Genomic DNA, 19,562 nt, shown 5'->3' with positions numbered 1-19,562 from the left:
CTGCCCACTGAAACCCCAAATACTTGCTCTTGGATACTCAAAAAGCCAACAGATCAAACCCTAAATGTTGATACTCACTGTAGAGGGATGAGTCCTCCACAGGTGGAAACTCATTTGGCATGGCTCAAATACCTGACACTTGATACACCTTTTCTTTTTATTAAAAAACCTTGGAAATAGACTTTTATTATTTAGAACTTTAATTTCCATTCAAAAAAGTAAAATATAAATTCAATAAATTAGTTAAAATATCCCTAAAATGACTCCACATTTATATTTGATCCCTCTGAATTACATGTCAAAATCCTATCTTTTTCACAGGGTATCAGTCTCTAGACCATCAAGATCATCAATAATGCAGCATTTCTTTTTATTTTTCTTTCTCTTTTTAAAATTTGAGACAGGTTTTGCTCTGTCACTCAGGCTGGAGTGCAGTGGTGTGATCACAACTCACTGCAGCCTCTATCTCCTGGGCTCCTACCTCAGCCTCCCCTGAGCAGTTGGGACTACAGGCATGGTCCATCATGCTGTGCTAATTTTTATTTCTTATTTTTATTAAAAACGCAGTCTCCCTATGTTGCACAGGCTGGCCTTGAACTCCTGAGCTAAGGCGATCTTACCATCTCCACCTTCCAAAGTGTTGGGATTGCAGGCATGAGCCACTGTGCCCAGCAGCATTTTTTTCTTTTTTAAACAAAATTTTAAATGTACAACACAGTATTGTTAACTACAAGCACAATCTTTGTGCAGCAGATCTCTAGAACTTATTCATCTTGCAAAACTGAAACTTTACATCCATTGAACAACATCTCCCCATTTCCCCCTCCCTGCAGACCCTGGCATCCACCATTCTGCTCTGTGCTTCTGTGAACTTGACTACTTTAGATACGTCATACAAATGGAATAATCCAGTATTTGTCCTTCTGTGACTTGTTTATTTTACCTAGCATAGGATCCTTAAGGTTCATCCATGTTGTTGTATTTCACAGATTTTCCTTTAGTTAACGACTGAATAATATCCCAGTCAAGGTATATAACAAAATTAAAAATAGAATTACAATATGATTCAGCAATCCCACCTCTGGGTATTTCTACAAAATAATTAAAATCAGGATCTTGAAGAGACACTTGTACCCCCATATTGATTGCAGCATTATTCACAATAGTCAAGATATATAGGAAACAACTGGAATGTCCATTGATGGAGGAATTGACACACATTTTCTTACTTACATTGTCAGTCAATAATACCTTCTTCAACAATAATGTTTTCCTCAGGAGGTTTGTTTTCCCCTTAAACTTCCATTCTTCCTACTTCCCCCTAATTTTCCACATCACAGCAAAAGGTATCACATACCCCTGATTACTTCAGCCAGAAACATAGCAATTATTCAAGATTCCACCATTATTCTCATTGACTATATCCAGTCCAATTAGAAACTCTATCTGTAAATATCTTTTAAGTTTTACTTCTTTACATTTTCAGTATGACCCCCCGTATCCCTCTAACTGCCTTCAAAAAAATCTTCCCTCTTTAGCCTTTGATCCCTACCCAGCAGAAAAATAATCCTACAACATAAATTGGATTGGATCAATCTCTGTTTAAGCCCTTCAGTGAATTTTTTTATGTGCACCCCCTTTAGAATATATTTCTACATAAGACAAAGACCTTTCTTGTGTACCATTGTATTTTGGGGGCTTTGGACCGTGCCTGGTACATAGTGCTCAGTAAATACTTTCAGAATTAAGAAAGTTTGAGGACTTCCTTGTTTTTTTTTAAATATGTGAGGTCTTTGCCTTTTTTAGAATCATAACAGTAGGAGTTGAACTGGACCTTACAGGTTATCTGGTTCAACCTCCTTTCGTATTAAATTCTACAGTATGCTCCTGGGTCAACATTTTTGAGTTATTTTGGTGCTAGTCCCTGCTTCAGGCTTCTTTATTATTATCATCATCATCATTATTATTATTATTATTATACTTTAAGTTCTAGGGTACGTGTGCACAACGTGCAGGTTTGTTGCATATGTATATTAGGCTTCTATCTGGTCAGTTTCCAGAGTCTGCTGATTCACTATGGACAGTATCACTTAGATGGGGTTCTCTCTCATTGTTTGCAAAACTGTAGACCTTTCCAGTTTTCATCACTGGGTGTTCAAATTATCAAGATAATACTGTAGCTCAGTTTCCTTTCACTTCATTTTCTTGCATCTTTTTTGTTAATAGATTAAATTTTCTCAGATATTTGTTAGTCTGCTATTCTTCTATTGAAGAATTTACCTGCCTGATCAAATCCGAGTTCCTTTGCTTTACAATAAGAGAGACCGACCAGCTTATTGCCTCTCTACCTATGCACGCCATTCCTCTGTCATGGCCTCTTCTTTTCAGGCAAGGCTGACAACAAAGAGGTGCTTGTTCCCACCTTTGTTTGAGGTATTGCCCTGACACCTTCTTCATGATCAAGGTCAAGACTTATTGTCTCAAAGATTTCATTTCTAACTAATTCACTTCATGTACTTACTTGCATTTTTTTAGCTATTTCTTATGAAACAAGGTCATGGATGAGGCCTAATTGGCAAGTATGTCTTAAGAAATCTGGGATAACAGTGCGAATAGCAGACAACTTATTCCCATAACAGGACTAGGAGTCCTATAGTCTCCTAGGTCTTCTGTGGTGAAGACAGCTTGTGGGCTTACTGTTGGGCCCCTGAGAGACCTGAGATAAAAATATCTCTATGAAGAGGAGAAGCAAAGATTACTCGTTTTAAACAATTAAAAAAGGGCCTGCCTTGGCAAGAAAGAGGGTTAAGGTCATGCATGCTGTCTGAAATTAGGTCTTGACTGGCCTCAGGGCAATGCATTTGTCACATTTTTCCAAATAAGGAATAAAATTCGGGAAAGTTTAAAGTGTGTAATCATCTCTTTAAAAATCTTCTACAAATGTTTGTATGTATGAAAGCATAACATGAGCATTGGCTGTGTGGAAGCAACTCCCTAGTTTGTACATTTCCTGGAGTGTGAAGTCAAGATCATTGTGAAACTGGCATTTGGAGGCATCTGAGTTGCAAAAGAAAGACCTGAATGCATATTTGGTATGTGAACGAATTGACCTCATTTTCCAAGGAATAAACCTCTTAAGTGACAGGAGTATGACTGCTTTGTGAAAACTATCCTTTAAAACACAGTCCGAAGCGGGTGAATCACCTGAGGTCAGGAGTTTGAGAACAGTCTGCCAACATGGTGAAACCCCATCTCTACTAAGAAATACAAAAAATTAGCCAGGCGTGATGGTGGGTGGCTGTAATCCCAGCTACTCGGGAGGCTGAGGCAGGAGAATGGCTTGAACCCTGGAGGCAGAAGTTGCAGTGAGCAAAGATCGCGCCATTGTACTCCAGCCTGGGAGACAAGAACAAAACTCTGTCTTAAAAAAAAAAAACAACAAAAAACCCCAAAACCCCCACAATCCATTGCTAGTCTGTGCTACTGTTCTAGAATGTTCTTAAGATATGGAAGTTCACAGGATGTGTCCCTTGGGATGTTGTGACTATACTATTGTGGGTTTGATCACTATGCTTACTATGCCAGTTTGCTTGTGGAGACATTTTGGTTTAAAGAGATACTGATAACTGGACTTGGATATTCTTTATACTCATGGCCTTGGCGCTTCTTTATTACATAGCCATTTTGAGGGTTGCTCCTGTTAAAACTGATGATAGTCCTCCCGCTATGGGGAAACATGTTTTCTCTCTCTCTCTCTCTCCCTCTCTCTCTCTCCCTTTTAAAAACCAATAGGAATCTGAATCTGCCGAGTGTGGTGGCTCATGCCTGTAATCCCAGCACTTTGGGAGGCCGACGCAGGTGGATGACTTGAGGACAGGAGTTCGAGACCAGCCTGGCCAACATGGCAAAACCCCGTCTCTACTAAAAATACAAAAATTAGCCATGTGTGGTGGCACGTACCTGTAGTTCCAGCTATTCAGGAGGCTGAGGTATGATAACTGCTTGAACCTGGGAGGTGGAGGCTGCAGTGAACCGAGATCACACCACTGCACTCCAGCCTGGGTGACAGAGCAAGACTATCTCAAAAAAAAAAAAAAAAAAAGAAAAAAAAAAGAAGAAAAAAAAAAAGGGTCTGAATCATTCTTTGTAATCAAATAATTTCCTGTTTTGAGAAGTCTGTAATTACTCTCCGAACCATATAAACAGCAATACACAATTCCCAGTTGGCATATGGAAATTTTCGGTTGTCTCTTGAAATATTTCAAAATGGTCTTCTGTTGTAATACTGGATAAAATTTTTCTAAACAGCATGCTCTTATCCATAGTATTTCACAGAAAAGTGACTTAAAATGCCAGCATCTCAGCACATTTAGGTGTATCTGTCCATTGCCTGGGCAAAATAATCACTTTCTTTAATCTTTAAAACCAGCTGTTCACAGACATTAATTGCCATGTCACTTACACTCCTTGAAACAGTATCATTCGACAAAGACACACATTTTAATTTGTTTGCTGCGTCTGGTCCTATTACACTTGATATCCAGCCATTGTCGGTGGTGAGTCTCAGCAACTGTGGGTGGCTGGCATTGTTGTGCAAAATGTAATGATTCCAAATAGGACGTTTTGTGAATAATTGCATTCATAGGCTATTAGTTTGGAATATAAGTCTTTTCCTCGTCAAAATCATCAGATTTTCAATGAGTGCACAGAAGAACTCAGTGCTGACTTGCTTTTTTGCAGCTGGATGCATTTATTTTTGGAGTCAGGTGGTGATGTGGAGGGCTCTGTATCTTCAGTTGATTTGCCTTCATAATCCACTGACATTTCTTTTCTTTTTTTTTTTTTTTCTTGAGACAGAGTCTAGCTCTGTCACCCAGGCTGGAGTGCAGTGGCACAATCTCGGCTCACTGCAACCTCCACCTCCCAGGTTCAAGCCATCCTCCTGCCTCAGCCTCCTGAGTAGCTGGAATTACAAGCATGCACCACCACGCCCGGCTAATTTTTGTATTTTTAGTGGAGACGGGGTTTCACCGTGTTGGCCAGGCTGGTCTCGAACTCCTGGCCTCAAGTAATCCACCCGCCTTGGTCTCCCAAAGTGCTGGGATTACAGGCATGAGCCACCGTGCCCGGTCTGCACTGACATTTCTTTAAGAAAATAACTAGTAGCATACCCAATGGTTGGGTCAGCATATTTTTCCATTTTCTTTTCTTTCATTAAGATTTTGAGAAACATTCAATAAAGAAGCTGTTTCTTATTAAACTGTTATCTTTAGACACTTTCACATAAAAATACATAATGTATGTAAACCTATATCAACTCAAATTATAAAAAAATTCTATAAAGCCTAACAACTGATTGATGAATTAATGTGTTTTTTCATGCATTTATTTATTTTACATCTATAGAGCAGCTACTCTTTTCCAGGCAGTGTGCTAGACTCCAGGGGTATAAATAGAAGTAACATATTTCTGTGCTCTATAACCTCAAAAGCTAAAATGGAGAAAAATGTGTAAAGATGTAATTATAATATAGCAGCAGTGAGACAGAAAAATGTAGTCAAAACATTATGGGAAGTCAGAATATCTAACGATTAATTCTACCTGAGAGTTCAAGGATTGACTTAGTGACAACCTCACAGTCAGAATTCAAACTGTCTGTAGCTTCTTGCCTCCTATCTTGGCTCTAAAGGCAGAGAACAACCTACCTCTGAAGGTCTGGTGACCTGGGTTGAGAAGGTCAACCCTGGATCTTTTTTCTTTTTGAGACGGAGTCTCACTCTGTTGCCCAGGCTGGAGTGCAGTGGCGTGCTCTCGGCTCACTGCAACCTCCGTCTTCTGGGTACAAGCGTTTCTCCTGCCTCAGCCTCCTGAGTAGCTAGGCCTACAGGCGCATGCCACCATGCCCAGCTAATTTTTTTTTTTTTTTTTTTTTTGAGACAGAGTCTTGCTCTGTCGTCCAGACTGGAGGGCAGTGGTGCGATCGTGGCTCACTGCAACCTCCCTCTCTCAGGTTCAAGCGATTCTCCTGCCTCAGCCTCTGGAGTACCTGTGACTACAGGCATGTGCCACCATGCCCGGCTAATTTTTTTTTTTTTTTTTGTATTTTTAGTAGAGACGAGGTTTCCCCGTGTTGGCCAGGCTGGTCTCGAACTCCTGACCTCAGGTAATCCACCAGCCTTGGCCTCCCAAAGTGCTGGGATTACAGGTGTGAGCCACTGTGCCCAGCCTAGAAAAGGATCTTTTATAGCCCTCTTGGGTTGCTGCAGCCCAGGGAGCGAAGGTGCTGCAGAATACAGGAGCCTTGCTCCCCTCTGCGGGAGACCAGATCGTCTAATTCTGTGTTCATCTGTGTTCAGTGCTCTCCGCCATTTTCACTTCCTGTCACTTTGCGGGCCTGTTCCTATTTATTTTGGGCTTCAATATTTTCTCCAAAGATGCTTTCCCTGGCTTCTTAATCTAAATTACTGTCATTTCAAACTGTTCATCAAACTCTTTAACTTTCCTCCATAGCCTTTATCACAGTTTATGATCATAGATTTATTTGAATGTCTACCTGTCCACATGGCAAGAACTGCATCTGTTTCTGTGTTATTTTCAGTACCCATCAGATGGTGTGGCATGTAGTAGGTATTCAACAAGTACTTGTGGGATGAAGTATTTGCGGTGTATACAGCAACACAGTCTGAGGTATAAAGTACCCCAAAATGGAGAACTTACTCCTCTGTTTTAGCCCATTTTCTGTTGCTTATAACAGAATACCTGAGACTGGGTAAATTACAAAGTAAAGAAATTTATTTCTTACAATTATGGAGGCTGAGAAGTCCAAGGTGAAGGGGCTACATCTGGTGAGGGCTTTCTGCTTGTGAGGACTCTGTGCGAGTCTCAAGGTGGTGCAGAGCATCACATGGTGAGGGGTTGAGAGTGCTGGTTTTCGTCTCTCTTCTTCCTGTAAAGCCACCAGTCCTACTCCCACGATGCCCATTAATCCATGAATGGACGAGTCCATTCATGAGAGCAGACCCCTCATGGCTTAATCATGATAAAAGCCCAACCTGATAAAACTGACAATTGGAGATTAAATTTTAACATGAGTTTTTGGAGGTGACAAATATTCAAATCTTAGCACCCTCTGAAGCTGCAAACACAGTTTCTTAAATTTTTTGCTGTGTTTACTTTTTGCCAAGGGATTTTTTCTGTTCTGTCATTGCTCTTTGAACTGAGTTAATTCTGGACCTACTCAATAATGAGGGTCCACACTCCAAGACACACACTGTGTAGCCTTCCCCGTTCTTCTTTTTTTTTTTTTTGAAGATGGAGTCTTGCTCTATCGCCCAGGCTAGAGTGCAGTGGCGCCAGCTTGGCTCACTGCGACCTCTGCCTCCTGGGTACAAGCAATTCTCCTGTCTCAGTCTCCTGAGTAGCTGAGATTATAGGCGCCCGCCACCACGTTAAGCTAATGTTTTGTATTTTTAGTAGACATGGGGTTTCGCCATGTTGGCCAGGCTGGTCTTGAATTCCTGACCTCAAATGATCCATCCGCTTTGGCCTCCCAAAGTGTTGGGATTATAGGCGTGAGCCACCGTGCCTGGCTGCCTTCCCCATTCTTTACCTAACAGTCTGCAATCTTAGCTCCTGTGGGTAATGACACCAACACTGTTCATTATGTCACTTAATTCTCCTTTACAATAGTGTATGTTTCTGATCCTAAGAACATGTGGGAAAGATACTTTAAACTGAAAGTGTTCAAGGAGTGTTATAGTTGTGTCACCGGAAAAAGGTCTCAGTCCAGACCCCAGGAGAGGGTTATTGGATCTCATGCGAGAAAGAATTTCAGGCAAGTCCATAAAGTGAAAGTAAGTTTATGAAGAAAGTAAAGGAATAAAAGAATGGGTACTCCGTACGCAGAGCAGCTTGAGTGCTGCAGGTTGCCCTTTTTTTTTTTTTTTTTTGAGATGGAGTGTGGCTCCTTTACCAGGCTGGAGTTCAGTGGCCTGATCTCGGCTCCCTGCAACCTCCACCTCCCGGGTTCAAGTGATTCTCCTGCCTCAGCCTCCTGAGTAGCTGGGATTACAGGCATCCACCACCACGCCTGGCTAATTTTTGTGTTTTTAGTAGAGATGAGGTTTCACTGTGTTGGCCCAGACTGGTCTGAAACTGCTGACCTCAGGTGATCCACCCGCCTCAGCCTCCCAACGTGCTGGGATTACAGGTGTGAGCCACTGCGTCCGGCCCAGGTTGCCCATTTTTATGGTTATTTCTTTATTATATGTTAAACGAGGGGTGGATTATTTATGCCTTCCTTTTTAGGTCACAGAGGGTAACTTCTTGATGTTGCCATGGCATTTGTAAACTGTCATGGTGCTAGTGGGAGTGTAGCAGTGAGGAGAGCAGAGGTCACTCTCATTGCCATCTTGCTTTTGGTGGGTTTTGGCCAGCTTCTTTACTGCAACCTGTTTTATCAGAAGGTGTTCATGACCTGTATCTTGTGCCGACCTCCTATCTTATCCTGTGACTTAGGATGTTTAACCCTCTGGGAATGTAGCCCAGTAGGTCTCAGCCTTATTTTATCCAGCCCCTATTCAAAATAGAGTTGCTGTTGTTCGAACGCCTTTGACAGTTAGACTGATGATACAAATATTCTTGTAGTTTACTTTCATTAGCAGTAGTGATTGTCACTAACATTTTGTAGCAACTGTTTACTTAGATGATGTTGTCTGTCATAGGCACTGGTTGCCCCAGGAAAAAGTGATAGGGGAAAGGAATCAGATCAGTGAAGGTGAAGGGATTAAATGAAAGCATCAATACCAGGGAGGCAAGGGTCGCCAGAAAAAGATAGTCCTTGATAAAAGATCAAATTAAAATAAATCAGAGTCAGGATTTTGGAAATGAGGTTTCAAGAAGAAAGTCAACGGTACAATAATTTGATTATTGGGTCCTTTTAAAAACTCTTAAGTCATCTTCTTTTTGCAACCATAGAACAGTGACTTAAAGCAGCAGTACTTGTGTTCTGTGGTCTCTACAACAGAATACTTCTCTGGTTATTATGTCAGCTCATCCTTGTTCTCAGTCTTCACAGTCTTCCTGGCCAGTCGCTTAAACCATTCTCCTTTAGATCTCGGGAAAGAATGGGCCTTCCCTCCTGGTTGTGGATGAGCGCTTCCCTCCTTGTTATAAATGGGCCCCTCCATCCTGATGAAGTGCCCCTCCCTTCTGGTTGTGAATGGGCCCCTCTCTCCTGGTTGTGAATGGACCCCTCCCTCCTGGTGATGAATGGGCTTCTCCCTCCTGGTTGTGAATGGATCCCTCCCTCCTGTTGGAGGGCACCTCTCTCTTCACATCAGGAAGGCCATGGCCCTCATCAGTTGGCATTTTCCCTACCACAACATTTGCTACCCATTATTGTGGGCACAATATCTAGTGTCTGCTTTCTCTTCCATGCATCCTGTGAGAGAAGGAATGATTTTGCTCTTGTTTACCTCTACATTCCCAAGGTCTGATCAAAGGATGGCACCCAATACATGTGCTGAATGACTGAATAGGGGCAGAGTCCCTTCCTGGTCCTGAAACGAGGAAACTAATTATAGCACCATACAGGAGTTTCCCCACCCAGTGAGCTGGGGCAAAAGAGGCGAGTTACTACTAGATTCAGGGTTTGGTGGGCCCCAGGGTAAGCACATCCCTTGCTCAGTGTCCTAGTGAGAAGCAGTCCAGGGCTTATTTATTTAATCCTAGCATCATGGGTCATCCAAGCTGAATGACCTTCTGCCATTGTCCTTGGTTCCTGGTCCACACTCCAGTACCTCATGGATCCTTACTTTTAATCCCATTCCTATTAGCTTGAAGCTTTGTCCAATTGTCTAGTTTATTTCTCCCTCTACCCTATCCCCTGATGCTGCCATGTAGCTGTCTGAGCTTGGGAAAGTTGCCTTACTACTCTAAATACATTTTTTCATATCCCTAAAATGAGAACGGTGGTATCCATATCACATGTTTGCTGTGAGGATTATATGGGCTCATGTATATAAAGTGTTTGGCAGAATACCTGAGACATAATATATTTCCTGGAGACATGATTAATACTGCACCCATAGCTGAGGCTTCTCAGAGATCTCATATGAAAAATGTCTGTCTTTGTGATCTGACTGGGTGAGCCTGGCATTTTCTTTTTATTTTGAGACAGGTTCTCACTCTGTCGCCCAGGCTGGAGTACAGTGGTGCAATCTTAGCTCACTGTAATCTCTGCCTCCAGGGCTCAAGTGATCCTTGAACCTTGGCCCCCTGACCACTGTACTTGGCCCCCTGAACCCTGTACTCGGCCCCTTGACCTCTGTATTTGGCCCGCTGATCCCTGTGCTTGGACCCCTGTCCTCTGTACTCGGGCCCCTGTTCTCAGGGGTAAGGGGGCTGAGGTGCGATTCTCACTTGGGGCTACAGGTGTGTGTCACCGTGCCCAGATAAGTTTTGTATTTTTTGTAGAGATGGGGTTTCGCCATGTTGCCCAGTCTGGTCTCGAATTCCTGGGCTCAAGTGAACCACCCACCTTGGCCTCCTAAAGTGCTGGGATTACAGGTGTGAGCCACCGTGCCCAGCTGAGCCTGGCATTTCTAAGCCTAAATCTGAACTAGCTGCTGTAGAGACTGCTCATTGTCTCCCAAAGTCCATTCTCTCCTTCTTCCTTCAGTTAAAAAACCCCTATATACCTATTAATTTCAGTGAGCACAGTGTCCGGTTAGGGACTATATTTCCTAACCTCTGGCCAGTGGGGGGTGAGCAGAAGTGAAATGTGCTACCTCCACTTTCTACTTCCCTCGTTTGCAGGCCATGGTGCTGGTTAGCTAGCTTTGAAAATGGGGATGTAAACAGCAGCTTTTGGATACAGTGGGGACAAGAAGGTAGAAGGAATGTGGGTCCCTGGATGATCTCAGGGAGCAGAGCTGTTGGCTTTCAGGACTGTCCATCGTCAGGTTGTGTGAGAGAGAGAGAAAAAAAGAGTTGTGTTTGGGAGTCTCTATGCTAAACAGCTGAGCCTGAAACTATTAACAACAAACCAGCCCAATAAGAATATCTGGGAGTGAGTGGATCAGATTCAAGGAGAGAGAAGATGATATATCTGATGCCTGTATTTCTTTTCTTTTCTTTTTTTTTGAGACAGGGTCTCACTTTGTCACCCAGGCTGGAATGCAGTGGCACAATCTCGGTTCACTTCAACCTCAACCTCCTGGGCTCGAGTGATCCTCTCACCTCAGCCTCCTGAGTAGCTGGAACCCACCACCATGTCTGGCTAATTTTTTATTTTTAGTAGAGATAGGGTTTCACCATGTTGGCCAGGCTGGACTTGAACTCCTGACCTTAGGTGATCCACTCGCCTCAGCCTCCCAAAGTGCTGGGATAACAGGCGTGAGCCATTGCGCCTGGCATGGGCCTGTATTTCATTCTCTTCTTTTCTGTTATAGTCACGTTAACAAAAGGAGATGCACAGAATAGCAATTTTCAGTGACACTCTACCGAACTGTTGTAGGGCTTGGCAAAAAGTCCCATGTGGGAGATCCTTGAGTGTCCAGTGAGATGAAGCAGAAACTGAACCAGTAATCTGTGTTTTTTATTGGGCAATGCAAGTACAGACTTAACCTAGACATAACACTGTTATAATTCTAGAAGTTTACAGTATGACTGACATATAGCAGGTAGAAACCACGTTCTTTGGTGCTAGTATCGAGTACGGTTGAAAAACTTTAAAGTGAAAGTTAACATTTCCAATCTAGATTTTGTTATCATGGGGAAAATAATGATTTTGATTGAACAAATCAATGCTTGCATGCAAAATTTTAGGTGGACTTTTCTGAGATCTTGTAGAAAAAAAAATAAATTGGGTTTTTATTGTCTAACCACAGATAGAATAGAGTTTTGTTTTCGGGATCTGTCTAGTAGATTACTAAGCTTCCTTGTCCAGTGTGAATAAATAAGTTGGTGGGGGCCTGGGTGATGCAGACAGTTTTAGCAGGACTTGTGTACTTTGCTGGGTATGAGAGTAGACTTAGCATAAACTGCTTGCAATTTCTCTCCACAATTGCTATGCTGACTGATTCATATTCTGGGAATTAATTTACTACTGAATTCCTGGTTGGTGTTAAGAGAATGGCTTAACTTCTAATGATAAAGCTGAGAAAATAAGGACTTCCTTAACTGAAATGTGTCCTCCTCAGTCTTGTTCTTGTATCGTGCTGTGTCTCTCCATCCATCCTAAGCTCTCTCTAGTCACAACACTTACTCATTCTTCCATAAATAGATGTGTGCCCAAAAGGGGACAGACAAAAGAAGCATGGCAACATGTCTTACAGATTAGTTTTCTCTTTTCTTCCTCTGTCTTCTTTTTTCTGCAATTCTTAACTACTTGCCTGGCTTCAGGAATAATCTCTTACAATGATCATTCTCAAATCAGTTTCTCCAGCCTCTACCTTTCTTTTACATTTCAGTTCTCAATTCTCATTTTGTAGGTATCTCAAACACAACATATCTAAAATCAATTTCATTCCCTGCTATTCCCTGCTCCTCCACCTTTCAATCCCTTTCCCATCCTGCTCCCACTCCTGAAATTCCATTTTCATGTAAAGGCTTCACCACCCGCCTCCTCACTCTACTCAACCTTATGTAAAACCTCTCTCACCTCCATTTCCAGTTAGTTTCCAAGTCCAGTCAATTTTGCATGATATCCTACCTACATGGACTAGTTCACTGAGCTTAATTATTATTAGCAAACACTAACGCATATTGTGTTATTTCTACAGAAATCAGCAAAAGGTTCCGGGGTATCCTCTGTGTGGAAAATAACCATGACGCACCTTCAGTGTTGTGTGAGTTTTCATGACATACATGAGGGACACTTGGAAGCATGAGTGTTCTTCAAGGGAGATAGTTTGGAATGCTCCCCCACCTGGGCAGCTCCCGCAGTCACCTGGCTGAGGAATTCTCTGCACAGCGGGTGGTTCCGGGAGAGAAGTGGCAGTTCTTACCGCCCCAGAGAGAAATATGTCAGAATAGATAGAGGAGGGAAATTGACCTGAATGTGCCAGTTATAATTTAGCAGAAGCACACCTCTAAAGTCATTCACCTCCAAAGCTAATGGAGTGTTAACCGAGGGAAACATTTTTGTGTGTGTTCTTGAGCGTGACTACCATGAACTGAGTCACTGACTGAGGCAGCTGAAAGGGAGCAGGAAGGAGAGGCCTTGAAGTGGACCCTGCAGAAAAACTCAGAGCGAGGACAGGTCTGGCCTAAAGGTTGATCTTAACAGAACAAGAAGGTCTCTAGCCTGGTTAAGTTAATATAATCTTATGTAGGTTGGAGAGAAATAAGCGTTAGTGACAGAATTGATGCTCTGGAAGCTGTCGGAATCCTGTCCAGAAATGACAGGGAGCTTTTGTGGCTGAGTTAGCCAGTGACTGTAATTGACAGACGGGACAGTGTTTGGGTAGGAAAGACAGCCTTAATGAAACCGGCTAACCAGGGTCTGTGTGAATAGACTTAGTTTCCCGAAAGTGCTTGCAATTGCCCTCTACAAATGCTATGTTGACTGTTTCTTTTTCCAGTAATGAATTTAATACTAAATTTCTTGACAATCTTAAAATAATTTTAACCTTTTTTTTTTTTTTTTTTTGAGACAGAGTCTCACTGTATCACCCAGGTAGGAGTGTAATGGTGGGATCTCAGTTCACCATAGCCTCCGCCTCCCGGAGCTCAAATAATCCTTCTAATGCCGCCTCCTGAGTAGCTGGGACCATAGGCATGTGCCACCATGCCCTGCTAATTTTTGTGTTTTTTATAGAGACAGGGTTTTGACATGTTTCCCAGACTGGTCTTAAACTCTTAGGCTCAAGTGATCCGCCTCCTTCAGCCTCCCAAAATGTTGGGATTACAGGCATAAGCCACTATGCTCAGCTATTTTAACTTTCAATGATTGGCAAAATTCTGTTTCTTACTTAGAATACCCCAGTGCATCAACTTTACACAAACCTCAGGAATGCTGGGTTGCTCAGTTACAGCTACCAAATGACTTGGCACCTGGAACCATCTAGTAGAGCTTATGTCCTGGACTAAGGTGCTAAAATCTCAGTTAAGGAGTATTCTGTTGAGAATGTCATCATAAGAGAAATAGCAACTGAAAGCACACTATCTAGATTAGCATATATATATTTAAATCCAAGCTGGAAGGACTTAATATAAAACATGGGGTATTTAGGCATCTTTTTGTGACGACTAATACAAAATCATGTTCTAAAGCCTTATTTTTATACAAAACTTCTGTAGACATGATTTCATTTGATTATGATGGGAACTTAGTGGTGGGTGTTATTGTCAAAATCTTGTCTACTTCCTGAGGCTGGGCTTCTTGGGCATGAGCAGGTGCAGTGGCAGGAATGGTGTCTGCAGTAGGAAGTCCACGTCCAAGGCAGTGGGGAGGGGTGGAGTGAAGGAGCTGCAGAAACTGAATGAATGAGCCAGGCCCAGACTCTTAGGGGATGTTCAAGCCAAAAAAAATCCACAGAGGATTTTAGAGAGTCCAAAAAAATCCAAGAGGGCTGGAGAGATGGCAGCTTCAGTAATGGAGGGAGCCCACTGATGAATGAATGGTGGGGTCAGGTGTGAGGGTCGTATATGTCCAGCCTAACAGACCACGGCTTCCTTGTCCTCACTGACAGATAAGACTCATGGAAATTTGCCAACTTAAGTGAATTTTCCAACTCACACAAAGCAGCAAAACTGGAATTTGCATTGGCTTAGGCTGATTCCTACATGAATTTTGCTTTTTCTCTCTCTCTTTATATATATATACACACACACATATAAAAATACATGTATATACACACACATGGATACATACTAGTTTTTATTTTATTTTTTTGAGGCAAGGTCTTTCTATTGCCCAGACTGGAGTGTGGGGGCATGATCACAACTTACTGCCTCGAATTCCTGGGCTCAAGTGATCCTTCTGCCTCAGCCTCTTCAGTAGCTGGGACTACAGGCACACACCACCATGCCTGGCTAATTTTTAAATTTTGTAGAGACTTGCCCAAGTTGGTCTCGAACTCTTGGGCTAAAGCGATCCTTCAGCCTCAGCCTCCCCAAGGGCTGGGATTATAGGTGTGAGCCACCACGCTTGGCATGCTTTCAATATATTATATGATCTTTTAAAATAGTTACTGATTTGTACTTTTGCACTTATTTAAATGTAAGAGTTTTGATCAAATAATCACCATGTCCACATGTTTTAAGTAAAATATCGTTGTAATTTTAACTTCCTAGCTGATGATTCTTAGCTAACATTTTGTAATTAGATCTGACCAAATATAAGTGAACAGTTACATAAAATTTTAAGTTAGTAGCAGATATGTGAATTAACAATTGTAATCATAGCATCCCCGAGTCCTCCAGCTTTCATATTTTTCTTTAACATCTGTTCCAAACAGCATAACTGAAGCTTTCATCCCATCACATGTTGTCGGTCTAGTGCCCTCCCCAGTACTTTCTAGGATTCCCGTTAGAGCTTCTATTCTCTCCTGTCTTTCAAACTCATAATTCATATTAGCTCTTTTATTTCATTTTCTCCTCACCAATGTCCTGCCCTTTGGCTCCTGGCTTTTCCCTGCCCACATGACCCCAGATCGGCCCCAGCGCCTGCTTCCCCATTGCCTCATTCACCACCGACAAGGCAATGTGCACAACAGACTATTACGAAGGTTGTAGGGGCTGTGTGTGGTGGCTCATGCCTGTAATCCCAGAACTTTGGAAGTCTGAGGCAGGAGGATCACTTGAGGTCAGGAGTTTGAGACCAGTCTGGCCAACATGGTGAAACCTTGTCTCTACTAAAAATACAAAAATTAGGCTGGGCATGGTGGCTCACGCCTGTAATCCCAACACTTTGGGCGGCCGAGTTCTTGAATTCCTGAGGCCAGGATTTCAAGACCAGCCTGACCAATATGGTGAAACACCATCTCTACTTAAAAAAAAAAAAAAAAAAAAAAAAAAAAAAAATTAACTAGGTGAAGTGGCACGTGCCTGTAATACTGTCTATTCAGGAGGCTGAGGCAGGAGAATTGCTTGAACCCAGGAGGCAGAGGTTGCAGTGAGTCGAGATTGTGCCACTGGACTCCAGCCGGGGCAACAGAGCCAGATTCTGTCTCCAAAAAAAAAAAAAAAAAAAAAAAAAAGAAGAAGGTCTAGGGATCATAGAATGATTACAGCTCAGAACAAGGAAGTCAAGGTTGACAGGAGACATGATTTCTCCAAACATAGTTTACTAACCACTTTCCATCACAGGGCACTTTTTACTGACTACAGTCTGGCCAAGGGCCCTAAACTGTCTTAATATTGCTGGCCTTTCTTCAGTAGCTGGAGAGCTCATCATCTTCCTCTCCTCAGTTTCCAGGGTCCCTGCATCCTTGGAGTTACCCAGAGGCAGCGCCCCAAATTCCTGCTCTTTCATTCAGTAATCTAGGCTCATTTCAACCTGCCAATCAGGATGAACTCCAGGCCTCTCCTTTCATAGCTTGCAACTCTGTTGCTGGGTTATTCTCTATCCTGGTCCTCAGGAAATGCGATATGAAGAACTGGTAAAAGCTTTGATTTTTGGAGAAAGAAAATCAAATTCTTGATGACCTCTTTTTTTGTTTGTTTTCCCCTTTGGATACAGAGTCTCACCCTGTCGCCTAGGCTGGAGTGCAGTGGCATGATCATGGCTCACTGCAACTTTGAACTCCTGGGCTCATGGGATCCTCCCACCTTAGCCTCTTGAGTAGGTAGGACTACAGACATGCACCACCACACCTGGCTAATTTTTAAATTTTTTGTAGAGACAGAATCTCACTGTGTTGCCCAGACTGTGATCAAATTTTTAAGCAGTTTTTTTTCCTACTCACAGTTTGTTAGTGAAGGGCTGAAGTTTAAAATTTATTCTCCCCACTTCAAGAGTACTGATTGATTTTTATATTGCTGCTCCTTTTTCTTCCTCTTACATAATAATAATACTAATAATTATTTATTAGTATGCGTCATGAATTCTTATCAAACATTTTACTGTGTATGGACACAGAACTTAGAGCTACAGTTGCACCTATTGCATTTAACCTTTACAAACATCATGAGAAGTAACTACTGCTATTACACTCCATTTTCCAGTGTCTGGAGGTGAAGTTCAGAGATACGGTGTCTTTCCTGAGTTGTGCAGCTCATGCATGGAGGGATCAGGATGGGAACTGAAGCCTGCATGGCTCAAAGTCTTTGCTTTGAAGTGCTGCAAATATGGCTTCCTGAGGAGGACTGTCCTGGACAGCAAATTTGTACTACACAGGCAATACCTTTTCCCGGTGCCTTCTTCTGGACTTACATGTATGTATTTAATAAATAACTTATGAGTTTTTTTTTTTTTTTTTAACCTACTGAGGGCCGGGTGCGGTGGCTCCTGCCTGTAATCCCAGCACTTTGGGAGGCCGAGGTGGGCAGATCACAAGGTCAGGAGTTTGAGACCAGCCTGACCAACATGGTGAAATCCCCGTCTCTACTAAAAGTACAAAAATTAGCTGGGTGTGGTGGCGGGCGCCTGTAATCCCAGCTACTCAGGAGGCTGAGGCAGGAGAATCACTTGAACCTGGAAGGTGGAGGTTGCAGTGAGCCGAGATCATGCCACTGCACTCTAGCCTGACGACAGAGCTAGACTCCGTCAAAAAACAAAAAACAAAAAAACAGAAACCTATTGAAGCCAGGCGCCTTGGCTCATGCCTGTGATTCCAGCACTTTGGGAGGCCGAGGCAAGTAATCACTTGAGGTCAGGGGTTCGAGACCCGCCTGGCCAACATAGTGAAACCCTGTCTCTGCTAAGAATATAAAAATTAGCCGGGTATGGTGGCACACGCCTGTAATCCCAGCTACTCAGGAGGCTGAAGCAGGAGAATTGCTTGAACCCAGGAGGTGGAGGTTGCAGTGAGCGGAGATCGCGCCAGTGCACTCCAGCCTGGATGACAGAGTGACTCTGTCTCAAAAAAACAAAACAAAACAAAACGAAAAAGCAAAAGAAACCTATTAAAATGTTTCACAGGGAGAGGAATAGGAGATTAAGGGGAAATGCTGCTTGCTGGAGGCCAGTGGAAGGTAAAGAGGTTGGTTATAATGGCTCAGCAACCTCACTTGGTTTACCTGGCGTGCAATTACTGGGAACATAGAATGAGGTAACTCATCATACAGGACAACTGCTAAATGGACAAGGATGAGGGGAAAACCTCTGTTGTCCAAAATTACTTGTTGTGAAATACTTGTAATAAATTTATAAAATAACCTTTGGGAAATGAAAACAAACTATTACGGTGAAGCTTTCTTGGTAATGTAAACTTACTTGAAGTTATCTTTAACTTTATTTGGGACAGTTTTAAAAGTTATTTGCCAGGCTTGCTGTTACTTGACACTTTTTGATGGTTTTCTGTATTTGCCTATTCCTATCTAGTTAGCATGTCCAGTGCCAGGATCCCTTTTCAGTAATTATGGTGTCTTAAAGTCCTGAGGTAGCTTTAGAAAACAGACAAGCAAACACAAAAACAAAAAATGAAGGGCAGCTTTGGCTCCCAGGAATTTAGGGGTTGCCGCTGACGTAGTGGTGCCATGTAAGTAAGAACATGAAAATCTTTAACTTGCTTCTGAAGCAGACATCTGAAAAGGCTCATGTAAGAAAGAGATGGGGATAATGGTTCACAACCGTGGGAATGCACTTCATACCACTGAACTGTACTTAAAAATAGTTAAGATGGCAAATTTTATCTATGTTATGTTACCAAAAAAAAAAAAAAGAATAATAATTGGCGGGGGCGGGGGGGGGGGGAAGAAGAAAAGAAAGAGAAAAACTGCAATCCTAATGTTGCCATTCTTACTTTCCCCTGTTATTCAGACTGGTATCTCCTGGTAGACTGCTAGGAGTGTCCAGGGCTCTGAGCCCTGGTGAATCTTGACTTTTAAAAACATCTTGATGCTCTGGTTCCCCTCGTATCCATTAAAAACAGATAAAAGACATACACAGAATTACAAGAGTTCTCAGTGGAGGGAAGAGGGATACATAGAAGTATAAGATAAGGATCATGTTCTCAAGGAGATGACAGTTGGGCGGGAAAAAGAATTTGCAAGTGTACCCACACACATACACATGTACAACTAATGTACCATACCAGGCCTTTAAGTGGTAAGTGGTTAATATTGACTGTAAGGGTTCAGGAGATGGGCAAGGGTAAGAACCCCTGAGTACTAAGTCTATCAGGGAAGAGTTCATGAAAAAGATGAAACATGAGTTGGAGCTTCAAAGACCAGTAAGAATCAAGATTGTTGTAGAATTCTTCACAATATGAGAGACAAATTATGATTGTATCCAATAATAAGTTATCATTTTCTTCCTTAAGATAACTCCATTCTCCCTCTTCATTGTTTTCATAAAAACATCTGTATTCCTTCATTTGTGAATCATTCAATAACTAATTTCTGAGCACTATGTGACTTGCACACAGCCTGACTCTCTCATGCATGCATTGGGG

At 42.4% G+C, this 19,562-nt stretch overlaps 1 long non-coding RNA gene across 1 annotated transcript in view; it reads left to right on the top strand.

Moving 5' to 3' along the window:
• Window positions 1-18,064, top strand: part of LOC135964537 (uncharacterized) — a 36,269-nt gene extending 18,205 nt beyond the window's left edge. Inside the window, exons 2-7 of the long non-coding RNA XR_010577021.1 lie at window positions 9,492-9,628; window positions 11,153-12,851; window positions 13,662-13,681; window positions 16,708-16,721; window positions 17,173-17,488; window positions 17,802-18,064. This is a non-coding gene — a long non-coding RNA (uncharacterized lncRNA). The remainder of the gene's footprint in view (window positions 1-9,491; window positions 9,629-11,152; window positions 12,852-13,661; window positions 13,682-16,707; window positions 16,722-17,172; window positions 17,489-17,801) is intronic.
• Window positions 18,065-19,562: the final 1,498 nt, after the last annotated feature.

Source organism: Macaca fascicularis, chromosome 8 (assembly GCF_037993035.2).
Source record: "Macaca fascicularis isolate 582-1 chromosome 8, T2T-MFA8v1.1".
NCBI lineage: Eukaryota > Metazoa > Chordata > Mammalia > Primates > Cercopithecidae > Macaca > Macaca fascicularis.
This window is presented reverse-complemented; position numbering and strand designations above follow the sequence as displayed.